This window comes from Vanessa tameamea, chromosome 15 (genome assembly GCF_037043105.1).
Source record: "Vanessa tameamea isolate UH-Manoa-2023 chromosome 15, ilVanTame1 primary haplotype, whole genome shotgun sequence".
Classification (NCBI taxonomy): domain Eukaryota; kingdom Metazoa; phylum Arthropoda; class Insecta; order Lepidoptera; family Nymphalidae; genus Vanessa; species Vanessa tameamea.
This window is the reverse complement of record NC_087323.1, coordinates 7131181-7157989: the sequence shown is the minus strand read 5'-3', so window position 1 is coordinate 7157989 and position 26809 is coordinate 7131181. Positions and strand designations below refer to the sequence as shown.

General features: G+C 30.6%; 2 non-coding genes across 2 annotated transcripts; both read right to left on the bottom strand.

Moving 5' to 3' along the window:
* Positions 1-8203: 8203 nt before the first annotated feature.
* Positions 8204-8287, bottom strand: Trnal-uaa (transfer RNA leucine (anticodon UAA)). The gene has a single exon. It is a non-coding gene; the product is annotated as a tRNA-Leu (tRNA).
* Positions 8288-9811: 1524 nt separating this feature from the next.
* On the bottom strand, positions 9812-9895 carry Trnal-uaa (transfer RNA leucine (anticodon UAA)). The gene has a single exon. It is a non-coding gene; the product is annotated as a tRNA-Leu (tRNA).
* Between the last annotated feature and the right edge of the window lie 16914 nt (positions 9896-26809).

Below are 26809 nucleotides of genomic sequence, written 5' to 3'. Positions count from 1 at the left end.
TACAATGTTAATACCGCGTATAAGCAGATTACGGCTGAACCGAAATTTCTGAGAAATTTTGCCAAAATGTAGGTAGATTTGTATGCATGATAAAACGTCGTTACTGGATTTTTTAAATTGTTATGCATTAAATATAAAACCGAGATGACCCAGTAGATCGTGTTTTATTTTCGAGATCGCTGGTACAAAACATTGTATACATCTCATGTTCGCCTGTGTAGAAAAACATCACAAAAAGCTGTAGTTTGGCGCTGAAGAATGGTGGGTTATCCAAATGAAGAAGACCAGCACTGGACAAGTCATAGCCCGAAATTGTTATTTACGGAATGTTATTTTGTTTTGGGTTCACGCGGACCCACGTTGAAAATGTTTATTGCACAGGGAATGCTGCCGAGAATGCTAACAGTATTTCCTCGTTGAATCGCAGTTTCGATTTTATCAGGGTATAAAAAGGTCTCCTTGCCATTGAAAAACTTTGATTGACAGACTTTAAGACGGTATATTGAATTATTTAATCATAATTACTAATGCTACTTCAATTCCCGACAGTATTATTTGAAAAAGCACCTTTATGTTTTACCTGTGTTTAAATATCTACGCTATTTATATGGAGTTATTATTGATATTTAAGAATTTGCATTGGATCAGCGTATGACCTCTAAACCTTCACCTCTAAAGGTGAGGTGGGTAGGTGAGTCCTAGTCTAGCAGTGCGAGATTTACAGACTGCTAATACTCAATCTATATTTAAACATATTTGTATATTGGTTTGAGATTAATAGATTTCGAAACCGTTTCACCGATCGCCATATAAGTTGGCACATATTTTTATTTCCAGACTACACTAGAGTAACTTGTCACTAAATGGCACTGCAATACATTAAAATATATACGATTAAACCCACTGTAATGACAATTGAAATATATGATAAAAAAAACACAACATTTGTCGGGTTTCGTGTAAAACTACGCTGCAGTAGGTTGGACTATGATATGGTTAAACTTTGAACGTTTAATACTCGGCTTGGTAATGCGGTATTTATTTACTGCTTTGTGATGTGGGAAATGTATCTTGTATTTACCCGGTTGTAAATGAAGCTTTATGTTTTTCGCTAGTATCTGATATTAATTGGTGGTAGAACTATTTGCAAGCCTGTTTGGGTAGGTACCACCCACTCATCAGATATTCCGCTGCTAAACTGCAATAGATACTGAGTATCGATTGCTGTTACGGTATTCCGGTTTAAAGGTGAACTACAGAGTAACTACAGATTCAAGAGACATAACGTTTTAGTTCCCAAGGTTGGTGGCGTATTGGCGATATATGACATGCTTAGTATTTCTTACAGCGCTAATTTCTATGGACTGTAGTATCAGGTGGCCCGTATTTCCAGGCAGCCTACGTATATTAAGTATAAAAAAATTTGTAATGATCTGTTTTATCTCGTACAAAACAAATGGCTGTTTGTTTTTGCTGAGATAGATTCTTATTGCCAACTCAAATTGTTCTAGGTTAACAAAATGATTTATTTAGGGAACAATATTATGCGGTGTAATGTGTTAAAAATAAATTAGTGTTTTTATATCGAATGAAGATTATTAGAGAAATATACTATAAATGTAATAAAAATAAAGTTTGAAGTGGCAAATTGTCAAACAAACCAAATCTACACCTAAATCTTTTGATAAGTCCGTTTGTACAATCTGAATTATTTAAAATATGATTTTAAAATTTAATCAAAACGATTAAAAGTATATGCATTAACTTAAAAACCAGAAAGTCATAAATAATTAAAAATGGCACAAATAAAACTGACTGCGAAAAAGTAATTAACAGAAAAGAGAAAAACAACCTCTATAATTTACACAAGTTTGTTTGAGAAATTTAGAGTACGCTATGCAGTGTTATATTTATCCAATATATAGTTAAATTACGTTACGTTCAACTATATTATAAATTTAATTAAACTGCAAACCTGACCGAACAAAAAATTTGTAAAACAAATTTGTTTGCTAACCTTCACGTGGTGGTTTACACCGAAAACATTGCGATCATTGCCCAATTTTTTTATAATTACGTTTAGATATAGCTTATATAATATCAATTATAATAATTTAAATTCAAATTTTTATTTTACATCCAGTCTGGATATCATCGAATGATGGAATATATTGTAATGCATTTTAAATTTATAAGCAAATATCCGATACAATTTGCGTCATCTATTGTACGTTCACTACGTCAGAATAATCATTGTGCCAGAAATCTTCACGCATCTGCCAACAACAGCTGTACAAAACTTTAACCTAAACGAATCGATGAGTGACTACAGACTACGAATAAGGTTTATATTTTGTAAGTAATCACTTAATTATCGTAATCAATTTAGATACTAGACGTTTAATTTTGATTGATAAAAAAAAGTAAATAAGATTTTTTTATTGAAATCGATTAAATTATAAAACGACTAATAACAGGTATAAAATCAAAATGTAATTTTAAATTAAAATAAATGATATGTACACTGGACTTTAAATAAATGCAACGTTATTAAATATAAATATAAATAAATAAATATTGGACAACATCACATACATTACTCTGATCCCAATATAAGTAGCTAAAGCACCTGTGTTATGGAAAATCAGAAGTAACGACGGTACCACATACACCCAGACCCAAGACAATATAGAAAATGAATGAACTTTTTCTACATCGACTCGGCCGGGAATCGAACCCGGGACCTCGGAGTGGCGTACCCATGAAAACCGGTGTACACCCTACTCAACTACCGAGGTCATCAAAATTATTTATTTATTATTTATTTTTATTTTTATTCATTATTTATTTATTATTTAAATAATAATATTAATCATTTTCTCTGTATCAGTGTATGATAAAATAATTATTCCTTCGCGGTAGACGTTAAAAGTTAACACGCTATAAATATTTACAACGATATCAGAACGAATTTTCATTTCACATTTTACTTTTCTATAATAAATTACAAAATGAAGTTAATCTAGATACTGTACGTGATGCATGACCTAAATATTGTAAAGTTTGTACATGGAAAACTAATCCAACTCGCAAACTATGTTGTTTTACATGAGATTTGAGTAGTTTTAGATACAGCATCGGATTAGGGACAGTGGCAGAGTTTGCGGGGATTTCGCCTCGACTAGCCGGCGCAGCTTAATTGTGAGCTTTAAAGGCTTTCATCATGAACGCTGAATTGTATATTAAGACAAGTATTGCCGCGAGGCTTTACTCTAAACAAAAGTCAACAGATGGTGATATTCTTATAAGTCAAGGGGATTGTAAAGTTGATACAACATGACAAACATCTGTTTGATTTGTTTTATTTCGATGAAAAAAATTGATGTCCAGTTTTGGATAGACTGGTCAAAATATTATTCATCTAATTTGATACCGTCCTTAAATATAATAAATGTACTAATCTATGATCTATGATCATTTTGATTTTACCTCTAGATTGTTTCTTATAGGCGTCATTAAGAGTCAAAATATACAATGAGACCTTACATTAGCGTTAAAAAAAAGTTAATATCGGCCATTTTGATCGCATCTCGTGGAATTGAATTGAATAATATTGATTTTTTAAATTATTTTCTCAAAATTAATGAAAGTTTTAAACTTTTTAAACGTGTTTGAAGAATAAATGATGAATTTTACGTTGATAGTAGTAGTAGTTATTGAAAGATATTCTTTTGTGCCCGAAAATTACGATATGATGTAACATTACATTTACAATAAATGCATTATATTTATTATTAAATATATCTTTGACAATACATAAATTGACGTTGTTACCAACAAAGGACTGCGTTCTGCAATTTAATTATAAATTTCATGCTTTTAAAACTCTGCAAAATTTTGTCTTAGGGTATTCTTATTTGGTTAGAAAGAGTCTTTTCGTGTAAAATTAATTAATCATCATTAAAATACTTATTTCAAAGCACTAAAGGATTTGCTTCTCGATGTTTATTTTAGAACAGTTATTACTAGTTTAATATTTGATCATAGATCGATTATACATATTTGATCATGATATTTAATAGTTTAGTATTTCAGAAATTCAAAACATCGCCTAATATACCAAATTTGAACTAGAATTTAACAGGTATGTTGACTAATATACTTTCCTCTTTATTTACTTAGCTGAAATTATTGTGACTCACTGTTACGAGTATATACTTTACAAGAAGCCGACGTCTTTAGCACCAAATACTAGTTAATTATGTGACCTTACTTTGCTCCGTTCCCAGTAATTACAACTAGCTTATAGCCTTCCCAAAATGAATGGGTATTTCATTAAAAGCAATGTATTAACGTCGACTGGAATAACAAATTTCTGTTTTATGTAGTAACTAGCTGTTATCTGCGATATTTTTTTATAAAACTCGAAATTAATTTGAGCCGGGATACTTTGTTTAGATATGGGTCAATTTTAGGCCGTCCACCTGGCAAGAGTCTGTGAGTCTGGCAGAGGAAATTGCACAACATAATTGCATAAATTTAAATGAAATCTGAAACATAATCTGAACGAGTGTTCTTCGAGAGTGTCAAAACAGGACGGGACAGAGGCAAAAAGAAGCGTGCAGAAACGCGAGTTTACGCGCTACTTCGTGTGATGGCAGCTCGAATAACTCGATGCGCAGTCACACATTCGCGCTTTCACAGGCGTTTGCATTCGGATTCGATCATACACACGCATAACAGCATCGTCCTGTATGCGTATGGAGCCTACGTGAGCATACTCAGATGTAGGCTGCCTCAAATGTATACCTATTAAAGTAATATTTTTATTTAATTAAATGTTTTAAACATTTAATTATATAAAAATTTCAATTTAAAATTTTAACGCTGTCGCAATTTTAAACTACATCCAATATATATATTTTACAACAAACAACGAATAATTAAAATAATTTAAACATATCCTATCTTTTAAGAAAAATTTTTTAACACATATTTTTTTAATACAATTCTATCTAGAAAATAAAAGTCGTGTCGGTTACCTTATAAATAAAATAAAGTGTCAAATAAAGTTTTTTTCTTTTGTATAAGGGTGTGTGCATTTCAATAAGATTTAGGTTTAATTTATGAAAAAAAAAATATGATGAAAAAAATGTATGTAGATGCAAATGAAGCTAGGGGATGTGAAATAATAGCTTAGCACTATCTTATTTTGCAAGAGGAAAATATAAGAAAAGCAAGTGGAGGACATAAGAAGATTAAATTTAAGATTGTCCTAGTAAAGAAACGAACTAAAAAATCCGTTAAATATAAACAGAATAAGATTTTTACCACGCTGGAACTTTTACTTCTGTTTGTTGTAAATTCGTTTTCCATTTTAAAAATAAAGGTGAAAATAGTCCGTTGGGAGACGTGACGAGGCGACAAAAGATCGGGCAGGTTGTTGGCTTCGAATTGGTAAGTAATCGATGCGTGAAGCGTCCCGTAGCCACGTCGTGCGAGTTGCTTAGTCAACTTATTTTATTTATATTTTTGAGACAAAAACATTTATAAAATATCTTTCATATGGGTGTAGCTTTTTCATGTTAAAATTTTTATTACTTATAATAAATTCGCAAGCCTGCAATTGGAGCAGTGTGGTGGTATAAACTCCAAACCATCTCCGCGCCTTTGCCTAGGAGTTGAGCTGTTACTGTTTTTATAAAATTGCAATCGGTTATTGCTACTAATAGTTTTAAAAAAATATTATGATTGCAATCGTTTGTTATTATTTCTGTTGCTCGTTATTTCTGGCAATGTTATAAACCCAGCCACGTTTATTACCTATACTGCAGATTCCCTATTATAAAAGTTTTTCGTTTGCATATTATTATGTTAAGTATTTTAACGATAAAATTAAAACTTTGTTGTTTTAATTTAAATTCATTTCATTTCAACTCACTGTGACCCAGAAAGTGCGACAAAAGAAAGCATTTGCAAATTACATCGCTAAAACTTAACTGAAGAATTTAATTCAGCGTATACCATTTTAAACAGTTTTTGCTTTGTATTACGCTCCTTTCAAACGTAATTTCAACAACAGTATAGTTACAATTATGCACATTTCAAGAACTATAATCAACTTTTAAAAACTAGTGATAATGCCCTCTGCAAGCATATCTGGGTCAGTAATATTCAGTTTTTGATCTTTCGCCAAAACTGAAAGTTTGCAGTTTAACCAAAGGTAAGACCGAGTAATAACGAGGACTAGGAACATAACCTTTCTGATATAAAAAAAGGTTGCTGAATCCGAGGGGAGGTAATTTGGATAGTAAAGCTCCCCGGGTAGCAGTGCTGTACACATATAGGCTATTCTTCAAACAATATATTGATGATGATGATGTCGTCCTGATCGATTTCGGTCATAGCGAGCAATCTCAAAGGAGACCAGCTAACTACGCAGGACATATGTCCCGCACATGTTTACAGTACATAGTTACGCACACACTTGTTCCCTATATATTATAGGGTACAAGTGTGTGCATATTATATATTATTGGTTATTATAACACTAGTGCATGTTCTTTTCCCTCGCTCTCTTAATACTATTGGAGGGCAAATTCGACACGATCGGAAGAGTTCGTTTCGGAAGAAGTTATATTGTGCATAGTGTTTTCAAGAGAGACATGACATCTTAGTTTCCCATTGACGATGTAAAAGTTTTTTAATATTTTTCAAAGTGTTAATAACGACGGGCGATTGCCAGTCAGAATACCGATTATAAAAAAAAAACTTATAGTTAATGCTTGCCATGTATATTAAAGGTTACATTTAATAGACCTCAACAATAAATAAAAAAATGCAATTAAGTTATCCAGCGACAACGACGCTTAGTATGTGGAGATTAAATAAAAATATACTTACGTACATGAAAAAATCTTTTGGTTTAATTAACACTTTAATGAAATTGTATAGGGTTTGGACGGATATCATTGACACATTCGTTTGGCTGTACTGGGTGTACGTGGCACTCGGTGTCGTGTTGTCATTGAAATATGTTCTACTAAGGTTAAATATAGGGCGTTTAAATGATCATTTATTATCCATCTATCAGCATGCGTTTTTGGCAGTGGTTCAAATAAATGTAATAAAATTAGATGGGATTTTTTTTTATATTATATCAATTTTTAATCCACCTGTATATAAAAGACAATGCATGAGCCAATTTATCTTTAGTCTAGTTATTAAAAACCGGCGAGTCCCACATACGCCCCCACTTCCAGGTGGGGGAACGCGTAACGCGTTTTTCCAGCGAAAAAAAAGATGAGAATTGAAGACATAAATTAATTTATAATATAAAATAGATATAGTAATTTTTATTTGTCTTATATGAGATGAAAACTAGATTTTTTATTGTAGTATGTATTATTTAGATTTTAAGTAATAGATAAAATAGTGTTGTAATTTAAATGATCGATAACTCGTCTCGACAATACAATTTTCTACACGTAAATTTCAGTTGTTAAATTATTATTGAATAACATATAACAGTCTTAAAAGTATCAACGTCTGGACTAAAATCAAAAGCAGTTCTCGTGACGTGGGTATATCTACATATAAAATTACATCCAAGCCAGCGAACTAAACTGCTCTCAAAGTTTAAACAGCTCATACGCGATTCCAGATCTTTATAGCCAATGCATATTATTATAATGACTGTGTAGAATGTGAGCCTGCCAGAAGGCGAGAACGACATCAATAAACAACTGAACTGTCAATCGTCTCGTTGTTAAACATAAATCGAATAACTTTACGACACTTGAAGGTAATTAAGCTACGATTTTAACATTTGACTAATTTTAATAGCTCCGTTTTTACGCTCAATCGAGCCTATATTTTACACCCATTTATCCTTTTAAAATTCGCGTAATTTACAATATACCGTGGCTCCGATGGGCCGTAATTAAACAGAGCTTTGTGTATAGCCACAGTGTAGTTGTTTAATTTCATTTTTGTTCATAATGTACTGACTTCTGCTGGAATGATATATTTAATGAATGAAATAAAGGCAATCTAAATTAAAATTATTCGTAAAAATAAGTAGTTTGTAATTAATTTTTTCGACTATAAAAAAACTTAAAATTTTATTATTTTATAAATAACATAAAAAAAATATTAAGTTCTACAGCAGTAAAAAATGTTGTATTTGTAGTAAATATAGTATTGTCAGGTGTGGGGTTCGAACCCACGCTCCCTCTCGGGAACCAGAGCTTAAATCTGGCGCCTTAGACCACTCGGCCAACCTGACTGATATGATAAAGTGAAAATATGAATTACTATAAATCAAGTAGCCTTATAACTATATTTTTTTTTTGGGTAAATTCAAAACAAAATATAGTGTATTTATTATATTATATATTTTTAATGAATTTACGCAATATCTCGGCCGAGTGAAAGCCGATTTCGTTTTTTATATTTTGTACCTTGTAAGTTACATTTAAATTGAAACAAAAAACTTTAAAAGAATGAAAATCACTTCAAATTAATGACATACAATTATTATTAATAATTATTATTATATTATTATTATTAATAAAACATAAAATTATTATTATATAATTATTATTAACTATTAACAAGTAAAACAAATATCAAAGTAACTATTTTATATTATACTTTATGTATTATTTTTCCCATTTTGTTATGGCATATTTATATATTTTCAAGTGTTCACCTGTTACAAAGTTCCGATTGTTCGGTTTTTTATGTAAAACGCATATTGGCGTGTCTCGGTAGTGAGACCGATTTATATGCCGTGACGCTATATTGTATGACGCGCTCATATACCGTCATGCCCTCCCCCACCGCAGCCGTCTATCTTGTGGACGCGTGACGCTTGTACTATATAATATTTTAACACTGGGTTGTTATTATATTTCCCATTATAATAAAAATATGATGTGTTATATTACCTCTAAACCGGTTTTTTTAAATTATATTCCCTATTACATACATACTTATGATTTTCTTTAATATTTTGTACTTCTAATAACCATTAAATTCTAAGTCTCTCATAAGTCCAGCGTCCAGAGACAATCACTTTTTATGAAATCTGTCGTCTCTGTTTGTTCAATCATCCTTACGTAATTTATTGTAACTAAATTAATTTGTATGTCATACCTATTATAATATATATGATCTCAATATATGAGAAAAAAGTTAATAATTTTCTAATTATATAAAAAATATAATATATATATATTATCGAATAAATTGATTAAATAAGAATTATGCATTGTCCATTGTGTACATATTTAAATCCGCATTTCATTCGAGTATTTAGTTAAATGAACAATAGCCTCGTGGCAATCATTCAAATAGAAACAGTTGTCAATAATTACACTGGATAATTTATAAAATGATCAATAAATCAAAACCAATGACGACATTTATCGAATAGAAAAATGACGTTTTAAAATAATAGTTATACACTACGATTTTATGAGGGCACAATTATGTTTTTGTTTTAAATTGGTAATAATAATATCATCAGTGAAAAAGAAGGTCTAACGCGCCAAAATGTTACTTTTCGAAAATTACGTTTAAGGTTTTTACTTTAAAAGTCATCCAAAAGTCGATTATATTTTTTAAAAAAAATACCAAATATACTTTCAAATATTAATTAAATTGTAATGGGGCCATACTGTAGGTGATAAGTTAAGACTTAAACTTAAAAAAGACTTAACATGACATTCATTGTCATTCATTTGTAAAAGATATTGATTTTGACGAGTACGTACTATGTATAAAAATGAAATCGAGTGTTTGTGTTTGTCAGGTGTGGGGTTCGAACCCACGCTCCCTCTCGGGAACCAGAGCTTAAATCTGGCGCCTTAGACCACTCGGCCAACCTGACATATTACACGGTGACAAAAATGTAGAACAGGTTATACTCCATTCCAACCATAATAGAAAAAAAGCGAAATAAACAACATTTTACAGCAAATTGACTCGATATCATTGCTCGAGAGCTTGATTAATCTATGATATTCACTACGGATTTACAAAAAAATGGCATTTTGAACGTCGACGAAACTAAAAGTGGAAGGAAGTGGTTAAATGCAACAGTGTTGTATTATAAATAAAGATATATTAAGTATAAACTCTTAGTAGTGCACGAAATAGCTGTGTTATTAGCAAATCGCATGAAATACGTAAATCTAAGGTTTATTTATCTTTTTTCCTACTTACATTGGAATAGGCCATAAGTACATGTATTATTATTATACAAAGCAATTATATTCTAACAAATCTGCAACTAAGGACAAAGTGATAATCACTTTTTATGAAATCTGTCGTCTCTGGTTGTTCAATTATCCTTACGTAATTTATTGTAACTAAATTTTTATGTCATACCTATTATAATATATATGATCTCAATATATGAGAAAAAGGTAAATAATTATTATATAATTTAATTATATATTATATAATTTTATTATATATTATATAATTGGATTTTACAATACCTAATACATCTGCCAAACCAGAATCCAACCCGTTGCTTTGTATAATTGCACCAGCCCACAATAGTTTCCCTAATAAGGATCAAATTCTGGGAAGTAATTTTAAGCAGCGAACTAATGGGACGAAATCAATGAAAAAAACCTGTGTGTATATTTTCTTTAATTAAACCATATTACTTAACCAATCACTAGTTACAGTTCAACGCAAATAGATTTGAAGACATTCATTAAAAAAAAATGACACCGCAAAGATTATACATATGTTTCCAAAATCTAAATTCTAGGTAAAATATATACATTTTAAAATACACATTCCTATATAACGATAAAGATGTGTTATTAATATTTATTAATATTAAATTAAAAATGGCCTTGATGTTATTTTTTTCTACCCAAACTATCGAGCTCTCGCTTTTAGAAACGTTATTTATAAAAACATACAAAGATTTCCGAAAATGGAGATGAAAATTACGTCATCATCATCATCATCAGTCAATTATAATATTTTCTGAAGAGTTATGTCTACTTATACTATAACAGGTGATATTTTCAATTGAGCGCGGATGGGCAGATATAAAACTACCAGCAAAAGCAACAATTACTTGACAGAGTCTCAATGATTTTGGTAAAAACTGAAAATTCATCATTCAATTTTGTAGAAAATAGATGATGATAAAATAATGCACACTTATATTATTGTATGGTTATTTAGAGTCGATAATAATTATAAAATTGTGCAGTTTTATTCTGTGCGAACTTACTTTGTATCTCACTCTTGAATAGATTTGAAACTGATGGGGATACCCTATACTGATACGTGTATCCTTAAAATGTTATAACTTATAATTCGATATTCAAATTATTCGATTCTTAACACACACCAAAACCCTACTCCCACTCACACATGTGTGTATGTGTGTATTAATGTCTACTTAGTCTTATTTTGTGCATTAATGTATACTTTATTAGGAAGAGTACGATGATATAATTATTCTTATGTACAGCACCGAACATAAGTCGTGAAAAATCATGTATGTGTATTTAACTTTAGATGAAATTCTGTCCCTTATATCTTCACTGGAGCAATGTTGTCCAAATAAACTCTAAACCATCTCCTAGACGCCGTTATCTAGCACTAGAATAATTGAAGACTTACTTACTATGATTTAATTATATTGAGTTAAAATGTATTAATAAGAACTTAATTTGTAATAATTATTTTTATGTTTAATAATTCGTTGAAATACGATGCTATAATTGACATTATAAATGACTAGTTGCCCGTCCAGACTTTATCAATATAAAGTACGAATTTTATCCATATAAGTTAGCTGTCCTACTTGAAGTTAAAATTTCTAAAAAAATATATTTGTGAGCGCCTATGTTGTGATAGTGTAACTATGCTTTAAGTCAATTGGCCTGATAATTTCGAAGATTTCGTGATTATACATCGGTATGTTGCTTATATAGAAGATTTGATGAGAATTTGAACAGCGAAATGGCTATCTCTCATGACTTTAGTACTAGACTTTTTACCGCCTGTAACATTTAACTGGTTATGACAAGGTAAGTCGAAGTATTCGCATTATTATGGTATATTTCTTCAATGAGGACAACTGAATTAATGAAGCTTTGTTCTGGTGTATTTAATTTAAACCGATCGGTCTCAGATACCGGTATTAAGACTTCATAAAAACCAATAAAAATAATATATATTAACATTGTACAGAACAAAAAGTCGCTGTAATTTATTTATAAATATCAACTAACAAACATCGCAAAAAGAGAGGTTTCATATGATTGCAAAAAAATGAAAATAAATAATTCTATTCAATTCGTTGTTAAAAAATATCTTTATCGGCTGTCACGTTTCATATAAGATGTCTATTTAAATGTAATTGATATACAGGTTGAGGGTTATTTTTAAAAATAAATATATCGTACTATAAATATAATATCGTACAATGAACCAATCTGTGACTGTTCGGCATACCAAAGACATTAAAATAAATCTTATTTATAAAAATCTATTTTTACTATAAGCACGTACATAAATAGATACTTCGTAAATATATAGATACTTATTAGTATGTAAATAAACTATTGCTTTGTGAAGACCTTTTCTCTGGAGTTGTCTCCAAAGGCTGGATGTTATTTCATCACACTATTGCAAAGCGGGTTAGTGGATACACGTTTACATAATATGTAGCAATTTCGATCACACGACGGTTTCCTTGATCGCCGAGAACATACTTATAAACTCTGCTGGGTTCGAACCAGTAACCTTATAGATTTACTTGTCCTAATCACTCAAATGACCCACTTTTTTATTTATTTCACATAAGTTAAGTTTTTTTTTTATAACCTCATTTGTCCAGTAATTTTTCATATCTATTACTTATCTATAATTTTGTAAATGATCTAAAATCAATGCAATACATATACACATAATCTCAAATTAAATGAACATAAGAAACTAACTATGAACTGGGAATCAATGGTAATGTAAAACACGAACTTCCATTCACTTGTACATAACATATATTCAAAGTAAATGCAGGGGTAGTGTAGCCAATAGCAGATGGAAACCATATCAATGTAATTGGAAGATATGACAAATTCAAAGATACAATTCATATTTTATGCATGCGCCGTGATCGATATGTCCTGCTTTAATGCACCAGATGCAACTCGTTCTGAAACTCAATGGAAATATATTTCTATTAAAAAAAGGAAGCCTTATCTCCTCTAGAAAATGTTTGGAGTGCAATCCACCACTCTGACAAAACAGATTCATTTACATCATAATACTATTTATATCTTTATATATAAAATAAAAAATATGTATATTGCATGTATAAAGTATAAATTATTTAAATCTTTACAGATAGATATTTCATGTACAACTCAGCGTTGTCTTAACACAATGACAAAGGGAATACCTAAGTTGGAATCTAGACTCAAGTTTTCGTCAGTGTAAATATCTCGTCTTTTCTTTGAAACGAACTGGAGCAGATGAGATATGAACTGTGTAAAAAATGGAAACTATTAAATAGTTTGTTAAAACGAAACAATAAATTATTTTTTCAATTTTAGTCTCTTAGATTATATACATGTATTTTGATAATGTATCTCACTAGAAAAGAACTAAACCTTAAAGCTTGTCACTTGCAAAATGTTATACTACTTTACTAGTATGTATGTGTGTGCTTAGTGCCCAATAGTAGAATACTATTATTTGCATATAAATCATCAAAATTAGTTATAGAAACAATATCGCCATTAAATAATTTTTCACAAACTTCAATGGTATAGCTTTAAAAATGAGATATATTTAATTTATATACATATTACTTATCATTTGAAATAACAACCAATAAAACTATACTAGTTCAAAAAAGTTTTGTTATAAAAAGAGACTGTAACAGTTCATGGCCTAAAAAAGTTATATAATTACATCTTTGCAATAAAGTAACATAATTCGACAAATATCCAATGAGTACGGATGCTCGCTTTAGCTACTAATGACAGCAAGATACAAAGTTAACAAGCAAATACAAGATAAAGTAGTTAAACCCAAGCCATGCCATCGAAGTTTCTTAGTTATTTGACTTCCAATTGGTTTAGATTTTCGAATCTCTGATTCTAAGTTTTGGAAATGCAGTACAAACACAAAACAACTGAACATCAAATATGTATATATACAATTACGAAATACACGTGTAATATATGAAGTCACGCTTATACACATGTATGTACATATTATATAGTGAAATGAATAGGTGCTATCTACATTGTTGCAACCTTGGGAACTAAGACGTTATGTACGTCGTGTCAGTGGTTATATTAGCTCAACCACCTTTTAAACCGGTACAACAATACAAAGTTTTGCTGTTAAGCGGATAAAAAATTGATGAATGAATGATATTTACCCAGGTGTCACAGAAATTAATACCATCAAGTGATTATACTATATATTGGAATATTGCTTCATATCAATTTAAATTAGACATATACATAAATGTAATAACTTATTTACAATAAAAACTTTTATTGCTTTGAAATTAAAAATAATATAGTACCACCAATCAAAATAATCTAAAGGAAAAAACAAAAATAAGAAAAAAAATCGATACGTGCCTATTTTAAGATTCAAAACAAGATAATAATTTTTATTTATCACCGAACAGAAGTTGCACGAACCGTCAATATACGAAATAGAGTTGCAGATACGATTGAAATATGATATTTCTTTAGCTGAAGCGGTTCTTGTGAGTCACTTATCAAAATCATCATTTATCATTGACTATCGTACGATCGACGCTTCGGTGTCGGTTGGAGGAGTCAATCTTATGTTGTATAAATTGAAATATTTCTTTCTATCAATTGAAAATAGTAAGGTGAATATTACAATTATAAATATTTTGAATCAACATAAATTTAATCCGGAGCTATTATTAATATTTATTTCAACTATAATATTCTTTATTTTTATTAAGTTTTCACGTGGATGTTATTAAAAGATACAATATTATTAATAATAATGATAACTTTGTCTAATACAAATATATCAAACCTATTTTAATCAAAATATTGAAATTTATCATTAGTAATCGTTACAATTAAATAACAATAAAGGAACTAAACATGCAGCTGTTCATTGTTTTCGCTATACGAATCAAAGAATACAGGAAAGATTATAATTTGGCTACATTCGAGAGCAATAAGTGGCAATAAAGTCCCACTCACGTAGGGTTGAGACGGCGAACGGCACGTATTTTTCGCATTATCGGCTAAAATTATTATAAAAGGTAGAAACGTGTGGCTGCCAGTAATTCTAGAGAAACTGTGACGGGAAACAATCGTCGCGAAATAGCACGTATAACATTTAAGATAAATGCTGAACCACTGTAACAATTGCTGTTAATTGACCTTAGACTATTCTATAATTTGATTGTGTCTAGATAAAATCATACAAAATAAAATTATAAAAAAGTTTGGATAGATTTTTAATTTTTATATATTTTTGTATAATCGAATAATTGCATAAATACCTCTTTGGCCAATTTGATATTAATTAATAAACTTTTATTTAGAAACACTAGTAGAATTTCTCAGGATAAATAAATCAAATGAATTTAATTATTCTCAAATTGTTATGCCTTTTCTTATTACATCAACGCGACGAGATTGAATTAACATTTTGTGTTCTCCATCGAGCAACATGAACGATCTTGTAGACATGTCGAAAACTTGTAGGTCATCATAGAACAATGAATGTCGAGTATGAATAATTTGTTTTGATTCGACACGTCCATTCTTTATTTTTTAATAAAACATGCCTATCAAAGTTTCATAGAGAGAGGTCACATATTCCATAAAATAAAAATATAAAAAAAATTAAACCTAAATAAATTTTCGCTTCTGATGCTCGATTTAATATTTATGACTGTACAAAACAAAACTAACCTGCATTAGTATTCGATAGCGCTTTAAATTTTAGATTCGTTTAAACCGCTTTATCAAAAGCAATATCGGATATGTTTTAAACATTAGATACCTACCGACCTAACTTTTAAATGCGACCAGAAGAGGAACATTTTACTTTAAAACTTCGGGAGATTCGTAAGGAGAATTCTGGAAATTTTTGTGACTAATAAGTGTCGTCGCAGGTCCTGCATACTAAGGAGACATCCCGTGCATAGCAAGGAGAACTCGGAGTGAATATAAAATGTCCAGTATCCATCCTGAAATCTTCTTCAGACTTTTTAAGATATAAAAACGTAATGTTATTTCTAATGGTATGCCGTTGCGAAGAATACCCTGTTACCATTATTCTAACGTTAAAATTATTCAAAGTGTAGCATTTAAAATGCCATTAGTTTTATAAACAGCGGCGAGCTTATTTAATAGGATGAGCGCTCGACTTAGACCAGAAGGAATTTGATTCGATCCGAGATCGAGCAAAGCACGTTTGACCTTTTGATAAAGGCAATTACAGAAAAGCCTTTGGCCAACAACGAGCAGTAACGGGCTTTGTACAGCTGTCTTTTATGAACTCTGAAGTAATCTGAAAGTCTCATCATACCATCAGCTAATACCTAAATTACTTATGTAAGATCGACCAGCGACTTCTACGAAATGATAATTTGATTCTTTGGACAAAAAACCAGAGTCTCCGGTAATTTGGCCTTATCATTTGCGCTGATTACACGTTGCGTCTCACGACAGAAGGCAATGCTATTAAATTGTCATTAAAGTCACCACAGTGTCATCTGAGGTTTCCATTTTAGTGGGAGATATTTTTTGCTGTAGTTTTAGTTTACGGCGATTTTAATCACATCTACCGCGAGAGAACAGGTACGTGATATAATTTAAGCCTTATTACGTGGAAAAAAGAATTAAAATACTTTATAGTATGAAGAAAAGTTAGGAATGCGTTAATGACATATGATGTAATTTGATGTAAATTGACCGCCCTCTGACAGGAGCGAGCACGCAACATGTCAACTATGAAATTGTTACCCTAAGTATAGTTTAATTTTGGGATGATTGATGTATCGTAGTTTTATTACAATGCCCACTAGAGCTTGCGATATTTTTTGTAAAGTAAATATTTCTGCTACCAATCTACGAATATTTAATTCTAAAGTTAGACCAAATTCCTTATAACTTACCTATATTGTTATAAAGCGCAAATGAGTTTAAGGTACTTTTATAATTTTGCTTTTTGTTTTTGCATCTAGGATACAAACAGGCTACAGTTTGTATTCTTGTATTGTGTTCTTACCTAGACCACTTATGTAATTATGTTTATTGTCAATTAATTTTTTTCAGCTAAAAAATAATATATGATCAAAATTTAGAACATGTAAAAAGGGATTAAATTAATATTCGGAGATTCATTATGTCTCGATATTTAAAAAAAAATTCATAACAACGAAGAACGATTTTGACTGACTTGAATATCATGCAATAAATCTTGCGATCGAGATGAAATTGCCTGATAGTCTTTTGGAGAACTCGCGAACGGTAAAGTTATTGATGACTGTCACGGTAATTCCGAAGGCAGGTATTACTGGGTACTGAAATTACCCGGCCAGCCCTTCCATTGCGTAATGGGCGATGTGACCGCGATATCTTAATAAGAGGTTTTTGATCAAGTTCCTTTGAGCCGCGGGCTTTGCATAATTGTTAAGTCATAGCGTCTTCCTTTAAGAATTTCGTTTCTTTTGAATACATTTTTATTTTAGATTTAAATAATCATAGAGAGTTATTCCAAATTATTCTTTTCTTTATAAAAATACGCGTCCTTACATTTATTGTTTGATTAAACATGTTATAAAAAAGCTTAGTGACTCTTTGTCTATATCTCAGAATAACAATTACTATAATTAATAAAAGAGATTAAACAACCAACAACAAACTAATAAAGTACGAATATCGGTAGATTCGTAAACCGTATAAATTACATAATAAACGTAGAATTCTTCTATATATCAGTGGTTAAGCCTGTGTACTTCATTCTGTCATTGGGCTATAATTATAACATACTAGTCGTTGCTCACGATTTCGTGCACGTTTTAGGAGTTGGTTGACAGGTGTTAATCACAAAAAGTAGCCTAATTTCTTCCTAAAGGGTTTAAGCTTGCTTCATACGAAATTTCATCAAATTCGGTTCTGTGGTTTGGCCGTGAAAGAGCGACAGACAGAGTTACTTTCGAATTTGTAATATTATAGATATTATACGATAGATGTAATATATGTAGATATATTGCTCAAACAATTTAGCTTTTGATATTTCAGAAACAAAGCAATAAATGTTACAACGGTGTAAATATCTTTATTTGTGTGTGATTACATCACGTGCTTACAATGGGGACTTTGCATATCTTTTGAAATTGCTACAAGTCGCTTTACACCTTCTATATAAGAAAAAGGGAATTATTTATACATTCAGACACTCCAAGTATTTATTTGTAGCATACGAATAAATTAAAAAAAAGTTCTTTTGTATACAAAGTTCCATTCTGCTAAAAGATCCGATTGTGTTCTCAAGTAGTCCCGAAGTAATTTGAATTTCAGAATTTCAATTGGGGCGCCCTATCTACCTACGGGCTACATAATTTCAGTTATATCTAATTTCCAATATAACTATATTTTTGTTAATATAACTCAAAGAAGGAAATTATTGATTATTAAACATTTCTCGAAAAAATCTATTCATAACTTTTTTTACATCATGTTATAAACAGTATTACATAAGTTTAGCTCGATTGATTTCCGAAAAAAAAACCACTGTGTTTTAAGATATAAGCTGTATAGTTTATATGTTATCTATATATTTATTCAAAGAAGAATTTTACAGCTTATTATATCATACATAACCTAGTCCGATCTTATAAATGAACGCTGCCAAAACTATAACAGATACACGAAAACTTTGCACATAAATCTCAAAACTGTAAACAGAAAAGTCTACAACAACATATTTCTAATATTAATGTGTCAAAAAAAAAAAAAAACAATTTTTAATATTTTAGAAATGATAGAAGTAAACGAAAACTTGTCATATAACATTATCAAAAATATATATATATATTTTTTTTTACAGATCGATAAAAGTGACAATTATTCTTTACGATTCGGACCAATAGTTTTAGAAATATTACAAGGTATTTGAATTAGCACACGAGAAAAAGGGCGTCGGGCTTGCGGTAAGACGTATTAGCACATTACGGGCGGATAAAATTGATCGCTTGGCTCGGTACTGATTGTATTATAATATTTGTTTACATTCCATTTTTAAAAAGAATACCATAAAGAATTACCTTCCTTTTATCAGTATTAAGTCATGATGGGTAACAATTTTTTCATATTTTTTTTAGTGACTTTCTCATGACACCTAAGTATAAATTTATGTGACGCTTATAGTATAGGAGCTTTGATTGATAGCTTAAGATTTATGAAGTCTGCTAACTTTCTTGCGCTAAGTTTTATGAACTTGAAATTAAGTCGCAAGACAATTTAATTATATGATGAGACTTTTCTTAGGAATTCAAGGTTTTTAATTCTCATATTTTTAAGTAATGAAAGTAAAATTTTATTCTCAATAAAGATTGATATTAACATTATTTGCTTTAATAATAATTCAATTCATGATAGAAACAATAAAGAGATTTATTATTTTAAAAGGATCAGTATATGTAGCCAATATATACTTGATTTCCACAAACTGTACTCACAGTTGAAATAAACATTACGTGGAAAATAATAAAATAAAAATGAAACAAAGAGTAATATTATTACAGCTTCATAAACATTTCTTGCTTTCATCAACAAGAGTTATTTCTACGAGAAATTCTCAATTCAAATGAAAAAGAATACAAAGCTATTTCTGATTTTTCAGAATACGAGCCTTTTTGCCTTGAAGCGATAGTACTGATTAAAGATCTTTTAATCCAAAGTATTGTGCAAAGTATTACTAGCAGCAAATTTTTAATGCTTCACAGAGTTGTTTTTTTTTATTGCTTTCGCGAAGGCATCAATAAGTCTTTGTATCGCAAGTCGTCAAGTCCCCAGGACTTCTGCACGTATCAAAGTAAATATAATCCTTTGCGGTTCTTGTAAAATAGTACTTTGTTGCAATGCCAAAAATATATAGTATATACGAGCTCTTAATGTTTTACCAGTTGTTTATATGTAAAAAATAAAAGGGGCTAAAAAACAGGGGCTCCAATTTATATAAGGGTAAAATTAATTTAATTGGAATTTGTTAAATACAGAAAACTCGAAAATCAGATATATATTGATTTTGTCCTAATCATTAACTCAAGAATACTAAAAAAATAGATATTAGAAATTCCAATGAGTGATTTCTACTCATCGCTAGACTCGATACCAAACATCAGACCGATGATTGTAGGTTCAAACCCAGATTTTTAAAAGCATTACTGAAATTCTGCCACTTGTGTATCCATCATATAAAATTAGTACAGCGTGTAGGCTAAGAACCCTCTCCTTAAAGGGAAGCCTAACTTAGCCTAGCAGTGGAATATTTACAAACTGTATCTTTATTATTTTACTAATTGATATATTGGCGATAAGGCTTTGCCTTTTATCTTCCTACTTCATTTATTTTTTAAGATTTACTTGTTGTGTAGAGCAAAAATCTTTTTACTGTATGATAAAAATTGATGCCGGGCAATAACTTTTACCTGGTTCGTGTAATGTCTTTAATAAGTGACATATTTGCATTACATTATCATGACGACGATCTGAGCGCGTAATAACAAGAATCCGATGAGGCTACAAACAAGGTAGCTCGATCGGGCTCGCTCAATATTGTTATTACGAAGGTCTGTTATTTACGGGATTGTATACTTTATGTTTAGTTTATTATAAAACAAATTGCTTTCTTTCTTTATTTTTTATATTACTTTTTTTTTTTAATTTAATTAATAATGTCATTCAACTGTTATAAAGTTATTTTATAAAAATATTGTACGAACGTTATAATAAATGATTTTAACGGGTAATTATTACATATCTACAAGCACTGGTTAAAATTATGATAATATGTAGTGGACAAAATTATTCATTTTATTTGGTTAAATGGTATACTAATATTATATTTATAAATGCGAAAATAACTCGGTCTGTTCCCTCTTCACGCGTAAACTACTAAACCGATTTACTTGAAATTTTGTATGAATATAGTTTAAGTCCCTAGGAAGGACATTTTTTAATACTTCTTAAATCATCCTTCGAGGGGGTAAAATGGGGGGAGGAGTGTCGGTTGGTAAAGTTTTATAAATTTCGCACGTTTAAAGCTGAAGGTTAAGTTATTAAATAACCTTTAATTAAGACAAGACCAATAATTTGAAATACTAAAATCCTAGTCATTTAACTAATTATTATGTAAACACGTTTGGCATTCTACTATTTTAAATAAATTAACATAAATCACAAACTGAATCTAACTATGAAACATTCTTGCATATATCAATTATATGACTGTGCACACAAAAACTACTCCCCGCTGATTTAAACATCTTCAGCTCTATTACAAAATAAAAAAACTTCGATCCAAATACAACATTTGATTATAACAACAATCACTTATTACAAAACATTCAAAAAAGGAAAGAGTTAAGTTTAATATTCTCGTAAATCAATAATTTGATGGACAAAAAGCGCGCAATAGTTCCAGATTTATTTAAAATTACTCATAAATGTACATAAAAGGGTGACAGTAATACACCCCGCTGTTTTCTTTATGTTTAGTATTATTAGACCGTAATGGATGAATCGGATTGCCTTCTCATTGTGAAGCAAATGGTAACAGGCCGGCTCCATGTTGCGTTTTGTTGTAAATCATAGCGAATAGGGGGTATAACTATAATGACGTAGAGAATAATATAAACTGTTACATTTAAGATTTTGATTATCAACAATACTTACTTCATATTAATTCAACTAAAACAAATGACGTGTAACGATACAAAAATATATACATGACATTGACGCCGTAAGAAATTTTAACCATTATTTGCATAGTCAATGCGCCACCAACCTCAGGAACTAAAATGTTATGACCCTCGTGCTTGTATTTGCACTGCAAAAAGCCGTGATTATTAAAGAGTATTTATATGTTTAGTACAAAGCACAAAAACTTGTTATATTAAACTTCTATAGTAAATAAAATACACCGTTGATGCTAATTAATCAAAATCAATGAATGCAAGTAAACGCAATTAATTCATATCATCTTTTGAAATAAATTCGAAAAAGCATATAAATGTCATTTTATTAATTGGCTTCATCGTATTCGAGTCATAATTTAAGCAGTATACAATAATATGATTTACTTTATGTTACTGTTAATCACAAGGACTTATGAACATATTCATTGTTATATAGTAGATTGGAGAGCTCCCAGTAGGCAGAACATGTATAACTAAATGAAAACATTTTGGTCCAAACCCTGTCCGAGAGAGCAGAGGAGACCCATGTGAGACATTTACAGGCTCCTTCTGACTTTATCCTATAGTTATAGTCAAGGAGATACTTTAAAACAGTCAAATTAAAACAGAAACAGCTGTTAGACTAAAAAAATAACAATATTTACAAATCGAATATATTATAAAAACCCAAAAATACTGAATGATTAATTACATTGCATTAAATGATATTTTATTCATGTTCTATTTTTTGTACAACTAACAATAGGGGGCACGACCGAGTGGTCGATACGAAGTGAGTTTTAAAAGAGTTAATTAAAATTTTAATATGAATTCAAAAGGATATGCTAATTCAGTAGAAGTATCAGACATATTAATTCCTTTGTTGATGTGTAATAAAAGATAAGTTAGAATGTCTTCTTGTGTTGGAATGGAGTGTGACGTTTCCTTTGATGGAATCGCTGTATTGAGTTAACAATGTTTACATTTAACGAGGCTTAGTGACAATTTGTCCTAAAATACTTTGTTTGCACTATATAATGAGCCACTAGTTTATCCATGTTGTAAATTTGAAAATAGAAGCAAAACTATTCTATCTCTTTGGCAACCGGTATCCATAATGTTTTTATGAATTAAGTTACTCTTAAATGTTATATAATATTGCATTGCATTTGTTTTTTTGCATTAATAGCCTGTAAATTTCCCACTGCTGGGCTAAAGGCCTCCTCTCCCTTTGAGGAGAAGGTTTGGAGCATATTCCACCACGCTGCTCCAATGCGGGTTGGCGGAATACACATGTGGCAGAATTTCGTTGAAATTAGACACATGCAGGTTTCCTCACGATGTTTTCCTTCACCGCCAAGCACGAGATGAATTATATACACAAATTAAGCACATGAAAATTCAGTGGTGCCTGCCTGGGTTTGAATCCGAAATCATCGGTTAAGATGCACGCATTCTAACCTGGGCCATCTCGGCTTTCTGAGCCATCTCGGCTCTCGGATATAATATTGGTCTCTAATTATTGTATCTAGATTGCCTTACACCAAATCGGTGAGATGTGGAAAAATTTGGTCCAATATAGCCACACTGATATGCTCAAATCTGTATAGGATTCCTTGTCCCTGTAAAGAATTTCGAGATTAATAGATTTCGACACAGTTTTAACGATCAAATATCAAATGAAACATAGGAGTATATGATGAGATGAGAGCTTGAAACATATATTATGTATTTTTTTATGGAGAAGCTTTTTATAATATAAACTTTGTAGTGATTCACCGATAGATGACGCTGCAGCACATTAACTTCTACACCTTGTGACTGATCGCCATGACTGTTGGTATATACACAGGCGGGACAATGTTTGCAGGATTTTAATAATAAGTTAACATTTATGAAACAATGATTTTAAGAAAAAAAATATTAAATTTTTGTTCCAATTAAATATTTATTTAGATTTAACATAATTTAATGAAATGAAATGTTGATATACTCTGACATATTAAAAATATATTGACCCACCGTATATGTTGCTATTATTCTAAAATCAAATATAAGGACGTTTATCATAGAGAGATAGATTCGAGTTGGTTCAGTAAATCTTAACTAAAGATTGTGGACTTTAAAATACTGTTATGGAATAAGCTTCAATACGTCTCCATAAAAGGATATAAGACCTTAGCTCTTTGTTACTTTAATTTACAGAGATGAGTCACGATTAATTAAACTGCAGAAATACACTTTATTTAACAGTTCTACCTCCAACATATAGGTACCTTTATGGAAAAATAATATATTAAATTATTTGCTATGTAGCAATACTTTATTGGCTATGTACAACATCGCTATATTTTATAACTGAAATAAGTACCAATAGTGAAATATTACAGTCTTAACATATGTATGTGAGAATCATATTAATATTACTAAGCATTTCGAAGGTAATGTAAGTGTTCACAGGTCGATGTGGTTAACCGATACGGGTCTACGGCATGTCTGTTACCGACGGTATATTTCATAGCTATAGTCATATTCAATATTGCATTTTTAAGATGAACGAGGACATTTTTGACAGGGTCATTAACCTCCTGAAAATTATCATCATTGCTTATTGTGTATACTGATGATAGATCTGTAGTGCGAAACCAATACTTTGTATCGTAATTGGTTTGATGGTTCAGTGAGTCAGTGAAATTATAGATACAGCATTACATCTTTCATCGTGGTTGGCGAATCATTGAGTATTAATTGAACGCAAGGTACGTTGAAATGTGATACATTTATATGAAAAAAAAAATATACACATTTACTACATCGGCTATGTCGTATATTGTCAATGTTCTACCAGCCATAGGAATTAAGCTGTCCCTTATGTGCGTAGTTACCATTGTAATTATTCGCACTTCAAATTGTGCTCACTCACCCTTAGCACAAAATCACACTAAATAATGTTGCTTAGCCATAGAATGGTTGGGGAGTCTGTGATACCAATTGACGGGTGGCTATAGAACTGTACGAGTACGTGTAATGTTTTTTTATGGTTTTGTTAGCAAATATCTCAATCCATATGTACATAGGTACATGCATGATAAATTGATAATATAAAAAACGATTAACACAAGCTTTTTTAGTGAAATAAACCATTATGATTTTTATCAAAATTTCATATTCTTTGAGTATGTAAATTACTTTGTGATAAGTTACCTAGATCTTCGTTATAAATAAATATAGAACAATCGACTATTGGATTCACATAATGTGAAAAAGTAAGGCATTATTTTAAAACTAAAAATATTTTGGAATAGAATGCGTCATTATGGTTTAAATAAATCAACAGCCCACTACAATTTCTAAATATTCTATAAAGGAAACTATAAAGTAACAGGCGTCATATATCATTTCTCCGTGGCATTGCAGTAGTATCATGCAAATGACATTTAAATGCTATGCCTATTGACTATTGATTATTGCGACAGTGAACAATCTTGGTTGTGCAAAATTCATTACAACGGCAGACTATAAATATAGTTTATCTTGCGGTCAAATGCTAAAACAACTGCAGTAGGTTAACATTTACAACATATTGTTTTCATACGTGAACATCCGAGAATAAAATTATTAAAAAAAAGTAAGTTTGAGCCATAATTTTACAAGATGGTTTTTAATGTCGTTTCTTAGAGAACTTCTTAATTAGAGAAAACTCCCTTGGCTGTCACAGCTAGTAACTGAATGCTCGGCATAGACATTTCCTTCGATCAATTCACCAGCCCATTGGCTGGTGAGGCTAAATTAGCGCCTAAAAACTTAAGTGTTCTCAGTAAGACTAGCCAATACGTTGGCTCCTCTCCTATAACTCCACTCAATGTATCAGCTTCTTCTATGTAACTTTATTCAATGTAAATCAGCTGTAATGGTTGACTTTTCTCTCTGCTAAGAGATTTAGGATCACTCCGCATCTGCATAGCAGTATGTTTTACACCATAGATGTTCCGAGGAATTATTCGGATTTATACTGGCCGCTAAATTTTACCATCAGATATCGTCCACATTAGATATTCCATCCATATTACCTCGCCTAAGGGTAAATTTCCAACAGTTTCAATAGAAACTCTTTTATCTAAAAATTTAATTTTTTATTCCATATATTTATACGTTAAGATTCTATGAATATTATTGGTTGTCCAGTAAGTTCGCGGCGGGTTCTTTATTCACTTAATAAGGTTATATTCTAGTAGGTGGAAGACGATTTCCACCGATTATCAAAATCAAAATATCCTCCTATTTTTTTGGAGATGGTTCAAAGCTTCTCCACCGAATACGAAACGAAATATATATATATAAATTAAGCACACGAGAATTTAGTGATGCTCATATTCACATAGGTATTCTAGTTCCCCTCTGGGCCATCTGTTCTCCCTTTCATATAACTGAAGTTTAATTTACGATTTATTTAATCTTAAATTTTTCATTGTAAAAGTATATTTATATTACTATAAAGAGCTCAGGAATAACAGTAACTCATACATATTCTTTAATCAGGGATTCGCGTGATAGCAAAGATTTATAGCCTTGCAAATTGCACGCGATTAAATTATGTTGAAACTTTTGGCACAACTCAATGAAGTCTAGTGCGGTAAATTAAAAAGGAATTAATAAAGTCGGAATTAACTCGAACATTGTAGCTGAATATTATGTTTTTGTTTACCGTTAGATTAAATCTTTTTCACTTAACTAGATGAGAATCACAGTTTCACCCGTGGTGAATATTTATATATTATACAGGCTTGTTTCAAAGTTATGACGTTAGTTAAGGCTTTTTATGAATGCTCCGATGTCTTA